The sequence below is a fragment of the Salmo trutta genome, unplaced genomic scaffold, assembly GCF_901001165.1.
Source record: "Salmo trutta unplaced genomic scaffold, fSalTru1.1, whole genome shotgun sequence".
NCBI lineage: Eukaryota > Metazoa > Chordata > Actinopteri > Salmoniformes > Salmonidae > Salmo > Salmo trutta.
Window position 1 is genome coordinate 588,578 of NW_021822511.1, and position 5,000 is coordinate 593,577.

Here is a 5,000-nt window from a genome sequence, read left to right on the forward strand (position 1 = left end):
ATTTATTTGGTATTGATTTCTTGCTACTGTAGGTAGCGTTAGCCAGCGTTAGCTAGCGTTAGTCAGCTGTACCTGCGCCAAAACTTTTCATCATATAGCTGGTTCTCCATCTTCTTTTTAAATGGTGAGCCAACATGTTTTCAGAACTTTTATTTCTCTGACAGAACAAAACTAATTTTCTCCTGCTGTCTGTCTCTCTGCCTCTCTCTCTCTCTCTCTGTCTCTCTCTCTCTGTCTGTCTCTCTCTGTGTCTCTCTCTCTCTCTCTCTCTGTCTCTCTCTCTCTGTCTCTGTCTCTCTCTCTGTCTCTCTGTCTCTCTCTGTCTCTCTGTCTCTCTGTCTGTCTCTCTCTGTCTCTGTCTCTCTCTGTCTCTCTGTCTCTCTCTCTTTCTCTCTCTCTCTGTCGCTCTGTCTCTCTGTCTCTCTGTCGCTCTGTCTCTCTGTCTCTCTGTCTCTCTCTGTCTCTCTGCAGCAGACATATACTGTACTGAGAAAAATTGCAATAAAACCGCGGAATTGAAAGACAGTACATATAGAATCACAGTACATATCACAGTACATATCACAGTACATATCACAGTACATATCACAGTACATATCACAGTACATATCAGACATGTCCTTCATGACATCTTGGATCACGCCGTGTCTTTAAGACCTCTGAGACGGCAGCAGTCACATCTGGAGTAAAAGAGGGGTCTCTCTCCAGTCCTGTTTCAGCTCAAGAGGTGAAAGGCTTCACAGTGAAGGTGTGAAAACGCTGCTCCATAAAACAGGACGACAACAGAACTCCTGTAACCTTTAAAACAGCAGCAGAGGAGAGACAGAACGCTGACTACATCTAGTTCTTTATGTGAGGAACAAGACCAGATCAAATTACAGGGGTCACCAAGCAAGACTCCTTACAGCATGGGTTCTGTTGGGCTGTGTGTGTGTGTCTGCAGGTGTATGTGTGTGCAGGTGTGTGTGTGTAGGTGTGTGTGTGTGTGTGTGTCTGTGTGTGTGTGTGTGTGTGTGTGTGTGTGCGTGCGTGCGTGCGTGCGTGTGTGTGTGTGTGCGTGTAGGTGTGTGTGAAAGAGACAGGAGAGCTGACAGATACAGTGTAGTCCCAACTGGCAGCCCATCCCCCAGGACCCTGGTCCAGAACAGTACACTACATCAGGAATAACAGCCCATCCCCCAGGACCCTGGTCCAGAACAGTACACTACATCAGGAATAACAGCCCATCCCCCAGGACCCTGGTCCAGAACAGTACACTACATCAGGATGAGGTCCCGTTTGGGATGAACTGGTGCAGGTATTAAAAGCCTCTGTCTCTCAGGAGGACTACAGAGTTATTATCTGAGTTAATCAGATGACATGACATCTACCCAGACATAGATCACACAGACCTAGATACTCTAAGATGGTGAGCTGACACACAGCCAGCCAATGGGACATGAGCTGAGACACAGCCAGCCAATGGGATATGAGCTGCCACACAGCCAGCCAATGGGATATGAGCTGACACACAGCCAGCCAATGGGATATGAGCTGCCACACAGCCAGCCAATGGGACATGAGCTGAGACACAGCCAGCCAATGGGATATGAGCTGCCACACAGCCAGCCAATGGGATATGAGCTGACACACAACCAGCCAATGGGACATGAGCTGAGACACAGCCATGCAATGGGACATGAGCTGAGACACAGCCAGCCAATGGGACATGAGCTGAGACACAGCCAGCCAATGGGACATGAGATGACACACAGCCAGCCAATGGGACATGAGCTGAGACACAGCCAGCCAATGGGACATGAGCTGAGACACAGCCAGCCAATGGGACGGGACATGAGCTGAGACACAGCCAGCCAATGGAAAATGAGATGACACACAGCCAGCCAATGGAAAATGAGCTGAGACACAGCCAGCCAATGGGATATGAGCTGAGACACAGCCAGCCAATGGAAAACGAGCTGAGACACAGCCAGCCAATGGGATATGAGCATACAGTATTGTGCTGCACTCATATGTTATATTAACGAACAGTCACAAGGATTTGACTTGACTGAGCTGACACACAACCAGCCAATGGGACATGAGCTGAGAAACAGCCAGCCAATGGAATATGAGCTGACACACAACCAGCCAATGGGACATGAGCTGAGACACCGCCATGCAATGGGACATGAGCTGAGACACAGCCAGCCAATGGGACATGAGCTGAGACACAGCCAGCCAATGGGACATGAGATGACACACAGCCAGCCAATGGGACATGAGCTGAGACACAGCCAGCCAATGGGACATGAGCTGAGACACAGCCAGCCAATGGGACGGGACATGAGCTGAGACACAGCCAGCCAACGGAAAATGAGATGACACACAGCCAGCCAATGGGACATGAGCTGAGACACAGCCAGCCAATGGGATATGAGCTGAGACACAGCCAGCCAATGGAAAACGAGCTGAGACACAGCCAGCCAATGGGATATGAGCATACAGTATTGTGCTGCACTCATATGTTATATTAACGAACAGTCACAAGGATTTGACTTGACTTCATCCATCCAGCATCAGCCAGCAAGAATCAGGATATATATATATATATCTGATCTGTCCAGTAGAGAGCTGTGTTACTGAGGAGGGGAAGCTGAGCATCAGTCCAGCAGAGAGCTGTGTTACTGAGGAGGGGAAGCTGAGCATCAGTCCAGCAGAGAGCTGTGTTACTGAGGAGGGGAAGCTGAGCATCAGTCCAGCAGAGAGCTGTGTTACTGAGGAGGGGAGGCAGTCAACCACAGCAGAGGAAGTCATTATTGACACACTCCGTGTATCCGTTCCAACAGTTAACTGAGCTGAGAGACTCAACAGCAGCTTGTAGATCAAGTATCAGGGCAGTGGATCCTCACGATTCTATCTGTCTCTCCTATTCTACACTGTCAGAGGAGAACAGGACAGTAACAGGCTAGCTAGCGTCTAGGAGAACAGGACAGTAACAGGCTAGCTAGCGTCTAGGAGAACAGGACAGTAACAGGCTAGCTAGCGTCTAGGAGAACAGTACAGTAACAGCCTAGCTAGCGTCTAGGAGAACAGGACAGTAACAGGCTAGCTAGCGTCTAGGAGAACAGTACAGTAACAGCCTAGCTAGCGTCTAGGAGAACAGTACAGTAACAGCCTAGCTAGCATCTAGGAGAACAGTACAGTAACAGGCTAGCTAGCGTCTAGGAGAACAGGACAGTAACAGGCTAGCTAGCGTCTAGGAGAACAGGACAGTAACAGGCTAGCTAGCTAGCGTCTAGTAGAACAGGACAGTAACAGCCTAGCTAGCGACTAGGAGAACAGGACAGTAACAGGCTAGCTAGCGTCTAGGAGAACAGGACAGTAACAGGCTAGCTAGCGTCTAGGAGAACAGTACAGTAACAGGCTAGCTAGCGTCTAGGAGAACAGTACAGTAACAGGCTAGCTAGCGTCTAGGAGAACAGGACAGTAACAGGCTAGCTAGCGTCTAGGAGAACAGGACAGTAACAGCCTAGCTAGCGTCTAGGAGAACAGAACAGTAACTGGCTAGCTAGCGTCTAGGAGAACAGGACAGTAACAGGCTAGCTAGCGTCTAGGAGAACAGGACAGTAACAGGCTAGCTAGCGTCTAGGAGAACAGTACAGTAACAGGCTAGCTAGCGTCTAGGAGAACAGGACAGTAACAGCCTAGCTAGCGTCTAGGAGAACAGGACAGTAACAGGCTAGCTAGCGTCTAGGAGAACAGGACAGTAACAGGCTAGCTAGCGTCTAGGAGAACAGGACAGTAACAGGCTAGCTAGCGTCTAGGAGAACAGTACAGTAACAGGCTAGCTAGCTTCTAGGAGAACAGCACAGTAACAGGCTAGCTAGCGTCTAGGAGAACAGTACAGTAACAGGCTAGCTAGCTTCTAGGAGAACAGCACAGTAACAGGCTAGCTAGCGTCTAGGAGAACAGTACAGTAACAGCCTAGCTAGCGTCTAGGAGAACAGAACAGTAACTGGCTAGCTAGCGTCTAGGAGAACAGGACAGTAACAGGCTAGCTAGCGTCTAGGAGAACAGGACAGTAACAGGCTAGCTAGCGTCTAGGAGAACAGTACAGTAACAGGCTAGCTAGCGTCTAGGAGAACAGGACAGTAACAGCCTAGCTAGCGTCTAGGAGAACAGGACAGTAACAGGCTAGCTAGCGTCTAGGAGAACAGTACAGTAACAGGCTAGCTAGCGTCTAGGAGAACAGGACAGTAACAGGCTAGCTAGCGTCTAGGAGAACAGTACAGTAACAGGCTAGCTAGCTTCTAGGAGAACAGCACAGTAACAGGCTAGCTAGCGTCTAGGAGAACAGTACAGTAACAGCCTAGCTAGCGTCTAGGAGAACAGGACAGTAACAGGCTAGCTAGCGTCTAGGAGAACAGTACAGTAACAGGCTAGCTAGCGTCTAGGAGAACAGTACAGTAACAGGCTAGCTAGCGTCTAGGAGAACAGTACAGTAACAGGCTAGCTTGCGTCTAGGAGAACAGGACAGTAACAGGCTAGCTAGCTAGCGTCTAGGAGAACAGGACAGTAACAGGCTAGCTAGCTAGCGTCTAGGAGAACAGTACAGTAACAGCCTAGCTAGCGTCTAGGAGAACAGGACAGTAACAGGCTAGCTAGCGTCTAGGAGAACAGGACAGTAACAGGCTAGCTAGCTAGCGTCTAGGAGAACAGGACAGTAACAGGCTAGCTAGCGTCTAGGAGAACAGGACAGTAACAGGCTAGCTAGCGTCTAGGAGAAGTGTCTTAGAGAGGCGTCAGAGGCGTCACTGCAGTACCTGGTTTAAATCCAGGCTGCATCTCACTGTTAGATGCGTCAGAGGCATCACTACAGTCCCTGGTTTGAATCCAGGCTGCATTACATACGGCCGAGATTGGGAGTCCCATAGGGCGGCACACAATTGGCCCAGCGTCGTTCGGGTTTGGCCGGTCATTGTAAATAAGAATTTGTTCTTAACTGACTTGCCTAGTTA

At 49.6% G+C, this 5,000-nt stretch overlaps 1 protein-coding gene across 2 annotated transcripts in view; it reads right to left on the minus strand.

The window, feature by feature from the left end:
- Positions 1-5,000, minus strand: part of LOC115182449 (receptor-type tyrosine-protein phosphatase epsilon) — a 229,046-nt gene that overhangs the window by 165,761 nt on the left and 58,285 nt on the right. The gene's annotated exons all lie outside the window — the stretch shown is intronic.